The sequence below is a fragment of the Lagopus muta genome, chromosome 16, assembly GCF_023343835.1.
Source record: "Lagopus muta isolate bLagMut1 chromosome 16, bLagMut1 primary, whole genome shotgun sequence".
Classification (NCBI taxonomy): domain Eukaryota; kingdom Metazoa; phylum Chordata; class Aves; order Galliformes; family Phasianidae; genus Lagopus; species Lagopus muta.
The window spans coordinates 3,451,420-3,464,837 of record NC_064448.1 but is presented as its reverse complement, the minus strand read 5'-3'; positions in this window follow the sequence as shown (position 1 = coordinate 3,464,837).

Here is a 13,418-nt window from a genome sequence, read left to right as displayed (position 1 = left end):
TTTGGCCGCGTCTCCATCCTGATGCGCTTCCAGCTGCACACTGCAGTGCACTCAGTGTGCCCAAATGGCTGCTGGAGCAGGCAGTGTCTGGAAGGGTCTGCACCAGACAAATGCCCACCCCAAGCCAGCACCGTTCCTGCAGTGCTGATCCCAGGCCCCATTTCCCCAAGGCTCCCCAGCCCATGCTCCTGCTCAGTGCTGTCCCACAGTCTCAGCTGCTCTGACGTTTGCTCCTCAGCCAGTTAAGGGATGTGCTCCAACTGGGGCCTGATATGCAGTTGCAGCTGCATCCATGAGTTCTGTGATGGCCTAGGGGGACAACAATGCTGCTGCTGCGTGCAATGGCAGAGCATTTCTCCAAGCACCCCCTGCACTACACACTCCCAGCCCACCAGCAGCACAGCGCCCATGGCAGCTGCTTGAGGGAGCCATGGGCAACGAAGCCTGCATGTCCCTGCCCTATCCCTGCCCACCCTGCTCGGACCCAGCCGTTGCTCTTGCTGCTCTTCCACTCTTCCCAGGAGCCCCACAGCTCCCAGAGGTAACGTGAGCTGAGGAACCCCAAGGGCCACAGCAAACGGTCCCTTGGACCTCTGAAGGCCCTTCTGGAGGATTACATAGAGCACAGCTGAGCCAGGCACACACAGCCACCCTGCAGCCTGCCCCATACAGCCTGGTGCCTGCAGCATGGATGTGTCCCCACTCACATCCCACCAAGGCTCTGCAGCATCGCTTCCCACTCCATGCATGCTAGGAGGTGATGCTGATGATTCCCGGGCAGAATGGGGTGGGCTCTGGGAAGCAGTGATGGGATGCACAGGCTCACCAGGCTCTCCCAGGTGCCCACATTGGGGAGCACAGGGAGCAGGGTTGGGGAGCACCTCCCACATCCCCTGGCCTGGCTGTTTGCGGGTCACTGGTGACCTGGAAAGGGAGCGCTGCAGGGGATGCGCCAGCCACGGGCTGAGAGCCCAGCACTGCTCTGGGAGTCTCCCTCGAAACGAATTGTTCATGCTCAGTGCTCCCACAGCCCTGGAAACACGCGCTGCCATGGGCTGGTGCCCCCCAGCAGACTTAAATACCGACTGGCAGTCGCAGTGCCACAGCAGCCCCAACAGCACGATGCCCAGCACCTGTGCCCTCGCGCTGCTGCTCCTGGCCCTGCCTCTGCCGCCTGCCCCAGCCCAGCAGCACCGTGGGGATCGCGGTGATGACCCCGCTGCCAGCCCCCCACCACGCCGGGCACACAGGGGCCAGCGGCCACCAGCCGCCCTCCCTGCCCCCAGCAAAGCAGGCGTGTGCCCGGCAGTGGGGAGCAGCCCCACGCGCCCCACCAGGAGGTACTGCTTGTCTGACCACAGCTGCCCCGGCGCTGAGAAGTGCTGCCTTCTCCGGGATGTGCGCACCTGCCTGCTCCCTACTGCAGGTACGGGGAGCTGTGGAGCTGCTGGTGCTGGACAGGGGATGGGTGCCAGGGGGGGGACCGTGCTCCCCAGCACACAGCACTGCTTCCCTCACAGAGAGCCTGGGCAGCCCTATGGGGGTGAGCTGTGGGGTGAGCTGCTGCAATGAGACTGCGTGTGGCCATGGGGAGAGGTGCTGCGCCCGCTGCATGAGAGTTGAGCCAGGTAAGGTTGCCCGAGTCGGGGGGCTGTGCTTGTGCTGGGCTAGAGATGCAGTAGGGCAGAGCCACGGGTTGGCAATTTCGTCACTGTGAGAGCAGTGCATCACTGCTGCAGGGGCAGGCTGGCTCTGAGCTGCACCCTGAGCCCCCTGTCCTCTCCAGCCAAATCCGGCCTTTGCCCACGGAAGCGAGCCCGGCGTGATGCTGCCTGCCCCAACCTGTGCACCGATGACAGGGACTGCCCCGGGGACCAGAAGTGTTGTTTCTCTGGCTGCGGGCTGACCTGCACTACCCCGTACACAGGTACCCGCTGCCCCCATCCCCACTCCTCTCCGGGCGTGCATCCTCCATGGGTGTGCACACCCCATGCACACCTGTGCACTCCCCATGCATGCCACAGGCGCAGGATGGGGGCAGGATGGAGGCCAGAGGGGAGCTGGGGCAGGGGCACGCTGCAACCCTAAGCCATGCACAAGGCACAAGTTCCCAATGCAGCCAAGCTCCCATGGGCACAGTGGGGCTGTGATGCTCAGGGCTGTGATGCTCAGGGCTGTGATGCTCAGGGCTGCTCTCTTGCAGCGAAGTCCGGTGCGTGCCCTGTGGTGCTGCGAGGCTCCCTGGGCCCCTGCCTGGATCGGTGTGACAGCGATGCTGACTGTCCTGGGGCCAAGAAGTGCTGCACCACTGGCTGCGGCCACATCTGCAAACTGCCCACCGAAGGTAAAAGCTTTGAGCCATGGGGCAGAGACCGTGCCACGCTCCCCCATCCCCTCCCTGGCTGAGCACCCTCCCTGCAGGGCCAGTGCCCATTTGCCCTGGAGCACTGTGCCCCTTTGGGGGCCAGTGGGGGCTTGGGGAGGTGGCAGCAGCCAAGGCCAGGGGCTCACCACACCGTTCCCTCTCTCTGCACGTGCACAGTGCGCCCGGGGCTCTGTCCTGCCACAACCACCAGGGCTGGTGAGTGCCTTGTCCTATGCCTGGAGGACAAGGACTGTCCACAAAGCCAGAAGTGCTGCCTGCAGGACTGCGGTCGCACATGCGTTCCCCCACTGCCGGGTAAGACGAACCCCACACCCTGCCTGCAAGGGACGGCACAGGATGGAGCACTCGTCCTGCTCTGACCACCACATCCATCTCTTCCAGGCACAGCCTAGCCCTGGCTGTGGGGGTGGCTCTGGGAGCTGCCATTTTAGGGCCATTCCACCCCACTGCCATTGCAGCACCCACTGCCCCACTGCTCTCATCCCTCTGGCAGCATCTCTGGCTGGGGCGATAAGCAATGTTTGACTCTGGCTGAAGTCTCTGCCACCTCCCACAGCTGTGCTGCAGGGACAAAGGCAAACCCCCACATCCAGCCCCTCTGCTCGAGCCAGCCTGTGCATGGCATGGACACCCCCAGTCTACCTGGAAACATGGACCCAGAATAAACCAGCATGTGGCAGCTGGGCTGCAGTGAGTGCTTTCTGTTGCCTGCGGTGTGCTGGGGGTTTTCCATGGTGCAGGCACTGTGGGTGGACACGTGGCTGCAGGCAGCCCCGGGGCAGGGAGAGGAGGCCCTGTTTCCATGCTGTGCCCCCCAGGCACCAGCACCACACTGTCAGGGTCCTGGGGAAACACTGCTGCTGTCCCAACAGGAGTGCCAGAAACCTGTTGACTCAGATTCCTTGCACCAAGAAAAGGTTTATTTGCATCCCAAAGTGTGAAACTCAGGTTGGAAGCACAGTCAGGGGCAGATGGAGCACACCCTGGGGACAGGGAGAGGAGCAGCGCCTTCGTGCTGGGAGCCATGCAGCTCCACTCATTCCTATCCTGATTGAACCCGTTACTGTGCTCCATCCTGGGGGCTGTCCAGGCTCAGCTGTGCAGTACTGCAGGGATGGTGCCTGTGTGACCTTCGCTGCCCTGTCCCTGTCGCTGCCCCATCCCCATGGGTCATCCTGACCCAAAAGCGCAGTGAGGTCGGAGATAAGCAGCCGGCTGGCAGGGCGCCTGCGGTTCTGGGAACGATCCCTCCTCCTGTTCTCTGCCCGCTCCCCACCACTTGTGCTGCAGCACCCCTGGCAGCTCCGCCGGAGACTTTAAACCCAGTACTGCCTCAGCTGTGGGCACGCAGCATCCCCGCAGCACCATGTGCCTGGGACTTTGCCTCCTCCTGGGGCTGCTCCTCGGGATGGAGCAGAGCACTGCACTGGGGGAGGAAGATGGTGAGTACCGGCAGGGGGGTCTGAACCAGCTCTGTCCAGGAGCACCCCGTGTGCATCTCCTGCCCTAGGATGCCTCGGTGCTGGCACTTCTGAGCTGGGACATTGCTATCCTCTGCTGCTCTCACAGGGCCCAGCACCAGGGATGCTGGGTAGGGCCAGGGGCTGCACGGGGGCTGTGCAGGGCAGCAGTTGGGTGCTGTGCACACAGTGCTGCTGTGGGGTCTCAGGGCTGACAGCTGCTCTCAGCCTCTCCCTTGCAGCCCTGGATCAGTTTCCTCCTCAGACCATACCTCCCTTCCTCAGCCCTGCATGTAGCACCTGACTCATGCAGATCCATCCAGATGGGTGCTGCCCAGAGAGGTGCTGGATTCTCCTTCTCTTGGAGATATCCAAGATATCCAAGACCTGTCTGGACACCTATCAGTGTGACCTCCTATAGGGAACTTGTTTTAACAGCGGGTTGGGCTCGATGACCTCTAGAGTTCCCTTCCAACCCCTACAATTCTGTGATTCTGTGATCCTCTGATCCAACCCCATGACCCAATGGGTAGCACAGTGGGCACACACCATCGAGTGCCCCATCCCACCCTGCGTGGGACAAAGCTGCACCAGAGCAGCCCAGCTCTGCACTACTGCCGCCTCCGCAGCGATGGGAGCTTTCTTTTGTTTGAGTGGAACAGCTGCTGTTTGCAGTAAAACCTTCCCAGCAGTGTCTCTGTTTGCAACTCAAACAGCACAGCGCTGCCAAGAGCTCTGACGAGGGGTGTTTGCAGAAGGGGTGCTCCCATGGCATCCCTCGGCTCAGCACAGGAACAGCAGCCTCAGCTGTGGGCCAGGGGGATTCCCAGCTGCAGGGAGAGCACAGTGCCCAGAGCTCCCCACTCAGATGTTCCCACTCCCCAGCCCACGCCGGCGTTTGCCCCCAACCCTCATCTCAGCCCCAGCGCATGCCGTGTCCCAACGCCTGTGATGACGACAGAGGGTGCCTGCAGGACCAGAAGTGCTGCTTCACTGCCTGCGGCTTCATCTGTGTGACACCGCTGGGGAATGGCAGCAGTGACCTCCCTCCTCCTGGAGAGATGGACTGGAGCCTCAGCCAGGCTGAGAACACGCACCAGGGTGATGCAAAGAGGATGAGCTTCATGCCAGGGGGCTGCACCGGGAGGGGAGAGGCCGTAGGGAACGGGTGCACGTAGCATTGGGGTGCACGTGGCAGGGAGGGGTGCAGTGGGTTGCAGAGGCTGCAGCCATCCCCTCCACAGGCAGGGCGATGCTGGGTGCTGTCCTGACTCCACATCCCGCTACAGGGGATCTGCAAAAACCAGGTCTGTGTCCCCGGGACTTCACACGCTGCCTCCACCAGGAGCCCCCTCTCTGCACCAATGACTCAGCGTGTCCTGGTTGGCTCAAGTGCTGTTCCCACGAGTGCCGCCTCCGCTGCACACCCCCGGCAGAAGGTATGGCACCACCGGCACAGCCTCAGCACCACCACCAGCACCCCTTGTCCACCAGCCCCATCCCTGTCCTTGTCCTGTCCCCATTACCCAGAGCAGCTCCAGCACCACTTGTGGCCCCCATCTCCCAAGGCTGGGATGGGGCAGGTGAGGGCATCTGGGATGGGGTGTGGGAGGTCTGAGACACAGCAGGGGGAGCTGTGGGATGTGACACAGGGCCACAAGGGCAGATTTACCGGTGCTGCCACTGGTGCCCTCGGGGCGCACCTCACCCCCAGCCATGCCACTCGGTGTTGCAGAGAAGCCCGGTGCCTGCCCCGCTGCGGCCCCAGAGGGGCTCTTTTACCCCTGCTCCTTTCGGTGTCAGGAGGACAAAGACTGCCTGGGCAGCCAGAAGTGCTGCCCGCTGGGCTGCGGCGCAGCCTGCGTGGAGCCGGCGCAGGGTAAGGCCTCCGTGTGCTACTGGAGCCACGTGCACGGGGACAGCCACGGCTCCGCGGGGCGCTCAGGGCTGTGCTGCAGACATCTGCCATCTCCCCGCCATGCCGGGGCCCTGCGGCGGCCACGAGCTGAGCTTCTTCTACAATGTCACCTCCGGGCGCTGCGAGACGTTCCCCTACAGCGGCTGCGGGGGCAACGCCAACCGCTTCGGGACGCGGGCAGCGTGCCGCCGGGCGTGCCTGAGCCACGGTGAGGGCACGGAGCTCCGGGTATCGGGGGCAATGCGATGTCCCCCGGTCTCCAGCGGTGCTCAGGGCTGCTTCTGATCGCTCTGCTCCGCCAGAGAAACCCAAAACCGGGGAGTGTCCCGTGGCGCTGCCGGAGCTGGAGGGGCCGTGCCGGGAGGAATGCGATGGTGACAGCGACTGCCCCAACGCGCTGAAGTGCTGCAACAGCAGCTGCGGCCTCCAGTGCCTGCCTGCAGCGCCAGCCCGTGAGACGGGGTGGGACGGGGTGGGACGTGGATTACAGGCGGGGCCACGGCCTGGGGACAAGGGGTGCCCACAGCACCCACCACAGGCAGAGAGGGGCTGGGTTGGGAGCAGTGCACACAGCAGCAGGGATGTGGTGGGGACACTGAAGACACCCTGCAGTTGGTCCATCCCATTCTCACCTCCAACCCAGTGACCCCACCATCCAAGCTCTGCTCTGTAGTTCAGCTCTGCCAGCCCTGCCCCTGCCAGCTGGAGCCACACCAACAGCAGAGCTGCCAGCCTGGGCGCAGCGAGTGCAGCTGGGAGCAAGGGGATGATGGATGGGGGATCACCTTGCAGGATAGGGGGCCCCAACACGGAGGGATGCAGTGATGAATCAGGCAATGCACCCTGTGCGCTGGGCTGTGTCCCCATGGGGCTGCTGCACTGTAGTGGGACCCACTTCACCCCACACCATGACCTGCAGGGAAGGATGGATTCTGCCCGGCCAGTGCTGGGCTGTTCCCCAGCTACGACTGCAGAGAGTGGTGCCGGCGTGACTCCGACTGCCCCGGTGAGGAGAAGTGTTGCCTGCGGGGCTGTGACTACGTGTGCCTGCGCCCGGCCCAAGGTTGGAGCCGCTGAACAGCCCCCCCAGGGCATCTGTGGTGATGCCCAACCATCCCCAGCTGCACATCTCCTGCCTTCCAGAGAAACCAGGGATCTGCCCCCTGAGCGAGCAGGCAGCGGGATCCCAGTGCCAGGACCCCTGTGCAGGAGACGGGCAGTGCCCAGGAGATGAGAAGTGCTGCAGCAGTCGATGCGGTCACGTCTGCATGGCCCCAGAGCCAGGTGAGGGAGCAGGATGGGGCTGTGCCTGCAGTGCCTCACACAGCCAGGCTCAGTGCCCAGCCTCTTGCAGCTTGTGGAAGGCACAGCCACAGCTGGGTGCACAGAAGGCACATAGGGTGCTACCAGAGTGGCCCTAAGGTGCCAAGACTGCCATGCCTGCAGCTCAGTCCCTGCAGGCGAGCCTGTGGCCCTGCTACCCCCTTCCCTCCCTTTTCTCAGACAAACCTGGGCAGTGCCCAAAGGTGAGGCTGCAGCTGACATCAGAGCCATGCACGGAGGAGGATGACTGCCTGCACGACCGGGACTGCCCCAGGCAGGAGAAGTGCTGCTTTTCTGGCTGCGCCATGCGCTGCTCCCGCCCAGCCAGAGGTCAGGGCAGGCAGTTGGGCCTCAGCTGCACCATGGGCAAGGAGCAGCAGTGGCAGCAGTGCTGGCGGTGTGGGGGACCCCCTGCACTCAGACTCAGCCCCTCCTCTCACAGAACACCCTGGGCAGTGCCCCCGGGCAGAGCCTTGCTGGGACCCCCGGCGCCGACGCAGGAACCAGTGCCTAGATGACAGCGTGTGCAGGAGGGATGAGAAGTGCTGCAACACAGGATGCACTTGGGGCTGCGTGGCTGTACCCAGAGGTAGTGGGGAGCAGCTGGGCAGAGGGGAGCAGCCACCTTTTCTGGGGACAGATGGTGACCGCAGGTGGCTGTGCCTGCAGAGAGCAGCGGTGGTGCCTCCAGCCAGTGTGCAGAGGAGTGTGAGACTGATGCACAGTGCCCCCAGGGACAGCGGTGCACCCACATGGGCTGCAGCCATGTCTGCGTGGACATCCCTGGGGGTGAGCACTATCTAAGTGCCCGGGAACCACAGGGTGCACACGGCTGAGTGTCCCATGAATGGGTGCCCGTGGATGAGTGCCCACAGGTGGGAGTCCTGCAGCACATGCTCTGCCTTGCAGGGAGAGTGGGAGTGTGCCCCATCCCCAGGGATGCCGGGACATGCTTGGACCTGTGCAGCTTGGATGAGGAGTGTCCCTGGGGCCAGAAGTGCTGCAGCAATGGCTGTGGCCATGTCTGCATGCCTGCCTCTCTCAAAGGTGAGCCCCTGGGCTGGGATGTCAGCCAGCAGCAGGGACAGAGATGGGGTCTGCTGTGCTCTGAGCCCACAGCGGCACCGTGGCCGTCCTGCACCAATAGGGACCTCACAACAGAGCTGTGTGCTGGGGCTGCCAAGGCTGTGCCTGCTCTGGCCCTGTATCCACTCACCCCCTTGTCCATTGTGCCTTCCCCTCTTTCTACCCAAGTAACAAACATGCCCAGCCCCAGCTCAGCACCAGGTGAGTGTCCTCTTCTGCCACAGAGCACGATGTTGCCGTTGTGCCACAGCACGGTGCCAGCCAGTGCCCAGAGCAGTGTGATGCCGACTCGCAGTGCCCACGAGGACAGAGATGCACCCGCAGCAGCTGTGGCCATGTCTGCATGGACATGCCTAGAGGTGAGAACCGTGGTCCAGCCCTGTCCCCTGATGGCAGGGTACTCCATGGTGGGTGCCCACAGATGGGTGCCCCACAGAGCGTTCTGCCTTGCAGGAAGGGAGGGAGAGTGCCCCATCCCCAGGGGCAGCGGGACGTGCTTGGACCTGTGCAGCTCTGACAAGGAGTGTCCCCAGGGCCAGAAGTGCTGCAGCAATGGCTGTGGCCATGTCTGTACGCAGATACCTGGCGGTGAGGAGACTGAGGGACGGGACCAGATCCAGGGGACACAAGGGAACTTCAGGCCCTCGGGGGAGGCAGAGCCTTCTGGAAAGGGGCTCAGTTCATCTGGTCCAGGCTCAGCTCCTGGCACAGACACTGACCTTAGGGTGAGGGCACCCAAAGGGATGAGGAGCAGAAGGGATCTCTCACCAGACCTGGCCATGCTAAACCAGCAGCACTTGTCCACAACCTTGGCCACTGCTCCTCATCCCCATCAGTCAGACCTCCCTAAAAGCACATTTCCCTTCCAGGCGCTGCGTGATGTGAGAACAGCAGCTCTGTGGCAGGAAGGTGCCTTCCTTCATCTGGGGACACAGGACATTGACAGCCCCGAGCTGGACTGTCCCCTTCTCACCATCACCGGCAATAAAGCGAGTGCATGCCATCTCCAGCTGCCTCTGAGTCTCTGTGTTGCAGGGCCCAGCTCCCATATTGCCCAGGGAGGACACAGGTTGGGGTCCCCCTCACCAGCACCAAGCAGGGCGTCTGCACAGCACATGTGGGGCTGCAGGGGTTCAGCAATGCAGGGTGAGCACAGCCCTGCGGCTGGGGGTAGCTCTGGGACCCCCATCAAAGTGGGGATGTTTCGCCATCGCTTTAGGACCTGGCCAGGTCACATCTGCAGCTTGAGGGCAGAACCGGGAGCGGAAACCAATTTAGATGTAAGCAGGAGCTGTGCTGGGATGGCTGGATCCGAGACCTGGGGCAGGAAGGACAGGAGCCAGACCTGCTCAATGACCCGTCCTTGTATTGACAGCAGCACGGCTCCTGGCAGGGCTGGGCTCCTCCAGGCAGGGCACAGCATAGAGGGGCAGCCGGGTTGTTGCTGGCACCTCAGCCCTGTGCCATGCTTCCTGGGCAAGCCACGGCCCCAGCACAGCCACCATGACCACCACCACCACCCAGCCATGGGGACAGGGATATCTGCCCAGGCTGGGGTTGTGCATGGCGGGGAGGTGTTACTGGGCACCCGGAGCTGAGAGGTGTGGGGCTGGGAGCAGGGCTGTGGGGAGCGTCTCCCCACGGGGCAGGGGGCGGTGGGAGCCCCGCTGGCGTGGCTGGGAGCGCAGGTGGGAGCAGGCCTGGGAGCACTCCCGCTCAGTCTCAAAGTTGTTCCTGTTCCCACCGCAGCCGCCGTAAATGAACTCCTCGCACTGCTGGCTGGACGCGTTGTAGAAGAAGCGGATGAAGAGCGCCTTGCAGTTCCCGCAGACCGAGGGCAGGTAGCAGAAGTCTGGGCAGTCCCAAGGGCTGAAGTGAGCCGAGGACAAGGCTCAAGGGGAGAGCGCTCCGGGTCCCCGTGGCACCGAACGCCTCCCTGCCCAGAGCCAGGTCTGCACCCACCTCCCCAGGAAACCACATCCCTCATCCCTGGCGCAGGCAGAGCTCAGGGTTGGCATCTCACCCCCCCCCTCACCGAGACCCCCACACACTGCTGGCCCTCACCGAGCACCGGTTGCTGGCACATGTGGCCGCACTTGCCGGGGCAGCACTTGGTGGCACCAGGACAGTCGGAGTCGCCAGCACAGTGGGAGCAGGAGGCGTTCTTGTGGCACGAGCTGCAGTCCTGGTCCAGAGGGCTCTCCACCTCCGAGATGTGGTGACAATACCCGGGCTTTGCTGAGGGACACAGCGACCAGGGCTGAGCAGCCTCATAGGTCAGACCTCACAGCCCCCACCCCCACAGCCCCACGGCTGCTTGCACCAACTGGGCTCCCTGAGCATCCCCTCCTCAGGAAGTGCCCCCACACACTCACCTGTCCCCATCTGCTCCTCTCTTCCAGGCACGTGTGGGGCCGGGACTGACCGTGCAGAAATGGGGAGCAAGAGGAGGAGGAGGAGGAGGAGACAGGCTTGCTGCTCCATGGTGCCCACGGCTGCCGGCTCTGCGCCCCGGGTGTGGTGGGCTGGGATTTAAGGTGCGTCGGCAGGGCGGACGGTATGGGGCTGGCGCCGCAGCACTGCTAATTCCTGCCGTGCGGGTAACGAGCCGCACCCAGCGGCCCGGCTTCCTCGGCGACATCTCGGCCACAGCCCTAAAGCCGGGGGGACTGGTAGGACGGGAAGGATGCCCTAGTGCAGCCCTCAGGGTGCCCAGCAGCATGTTGGGGCTGTGGTGGGATGGGGAGGGGAGGGGAGGGGAGGGGAGGGGAGGGGAGGGGAGGGGAGGGGAGGGGGAGGGGAGGGGAGGGGAGGGGAGGGGAGGGGAGTGGGAGTGGGAGTGGGAGTGGGAGTGGGAGTGGGAATGGGATGGGATGGGATGGGATGGGATGGGATGGGATGGGATGGGATGGGATGGGATGGGATGGGATGGGACGGGAAGGGAAGGGGAGTGGGAGTGGGAGTGGGAGTGGGAGTGGGAGTGGGAGTAGGAGTGGGGAAGGGGGTGGAAATTGGGATGGAATTGGGATGGGGACACTGCCCCCCACCTGCTTGCAGCTCCTTGCAGCCCTGGCACAGACACCAACAGGACAGACCTGGGGCAGTGCACACACCCCAGCACCCAGCAGCACCTGTTGCACGTGGGTGTGCATGAGGTGAAACCAGCAGAGGCAGAGAGAAGCAGATTAAGTTCTTCCCATTCAGCAGGAATAATTGTCTTCCTAATTACTGTTGTAATTACTGTCCCATGGGGAAGTCAAGGAAGAGGAAAGCTCTGCGGGGAGAGGCAGGAAAGTTGGACCCAGGTGAGGTCCAGAGGGAGGTGCCACCCGCATGCCTCTGCCCCATTGCAGCTTTCCCCCAAATCTCAGGGGACTGAGACCCCCAGCAATATCTGGGCACAGGATACCAGAGAAGTGGTACAAGCTGGGGCCCCCACCTCCCCACCACTACAGCTCAGCCCACGCCTCTCCCACTGTCCTGGGCTATCTGAGAAATCCCCCAGTTGCACAGGACCTTCCAGCCCAGCACCCAGCAGCAGGGCCACGCCACAGAACCAAAATCCACAGGGCTACAATTTTCCACCACTATCTCTCTGCAGTACCTCACCTACCCAGGCAGTCATTACAACCACCGACATCATATTCCAGAATGGCCTCCTCTGTCCAGTGGGCCGAGTGGGGGATGATGGGGCTCACAGCACCGGGGGGCTCCAGGCAGGGAGAAGTTGGGAACCACACAGGGGAATGCCCAGAGCTGCAGAGCTGCATGGACAGCCCCATCCTGCCCTGCCCTGGGGACACTCGGCCTGACTCACAGCAGTGCTGGGCAGACCTCCACCTTAGCAGGAATAGCGATCGGGCCAGCTCAGAGAGCACCCAGGAATGTGGCACCTCCCAGGGCGGCAGGAACCAGGCCACAGGGCTGTGCCACCCTGGGCATGGCAGGGCAGAGCCAAGGGCAGAGTGAGTGCTGCAGTGCAGCAACGCCCGCTGGCCCCACACTGAACCCATCAGCACCGACTCTCCCTGGGGAGGACACAAGTGGGGAGGGTCTGTCCCCATAGCCCACACTGGGCAGGGGCGAGGAGCAGTGTCATTGCACCCAGCTGCTCCCCTTCCCACAGCAAACGTGCAGTTGTGCATGCAGGCAGCTCAGACAGCACACACACACACACACACGTGTGTGCACGGTTCATTGGGCACACAGCACACAAGCAGCTCGGGCTGCATGTATGTGCTTACAGAGCGTGGCTTGCACGCTCACACACGTGCCCAGCTGGCATCGCACACGCACACACACACGTGCCAGCAGCCTGCCTGCACAGCCTGACACAGCAATCCTGCTGCCAGCACCTGGTGCTGCAGGGGAAGCCCCAGCATTGCCATGCCCACACTTTGTGTCCTGCATATGGTGGAGCAGCAGCTCCTGGGACAGCACGGCTGCAGTGCTGGGGGGCTTCAGTGGGAAGAGCCGGGACCTGAGCTGTCACTGCAGGGCTTGAGGCACAGTCAGAGCTGTGGCTGAGGATGGAGTAGGAGGTGAGAGGCAGCTCCAGCACAGTGTGACAGGCACTCAGGCCCCCATCCTGGCTTCCCACATCATTTCCAATCCCCATCCTCAGCACTGGGACCCGCCGGCACCCCAGAGTGGGGGGCTGGTGGCCACCAGCTGAGCTCAGCCCCCAGCCACAGAGCCAGGCTCGGGCAAAACAAGGCTATGGACCATGTCCGGTCACAGGACGTCCCTCAGGAGCCAGCAATTGTTCCTGGTGGCAGAACAATGCCCTGAGAGCTGCCAGGGCACCACGGGCTGCTCCACACCGCCTGGCCCAGGAGCCTCCTCCACCTGCCCTGCAGTGCCCAGCCCCAAGTGGGGTCCCCAGCCCCCGCTGCCCACCTGGCCCCTTACTCATCCCTGGCATGCTGGGTGCTGCAGCACATCATGGCACAGCTCAGTTCTTGGGGTTGCTCAGAGCCCAAAGCAAAGCAGCCAGCCCCTATCCCCTACCTCTATGCTCCCTGCCTGCTGTGTCCAGCAGCACCAGCCCCTGGATGTGAGGGTCACGCTTGGACGAAGCTGTGGCAGGGACACGGTCATTGGCACCAGCCTCTGTCCTGGGGAGGATTTAAAGCCCTGCCTGTACTCGACGTGGCCCCAACACTGCCATCCCTGCATCATGCGGGTGCTGTCGCTGCTGCTGCTGCTGGGGCTCTGCTGCCTCTGGGCCCGGCTGGTGGCTGCA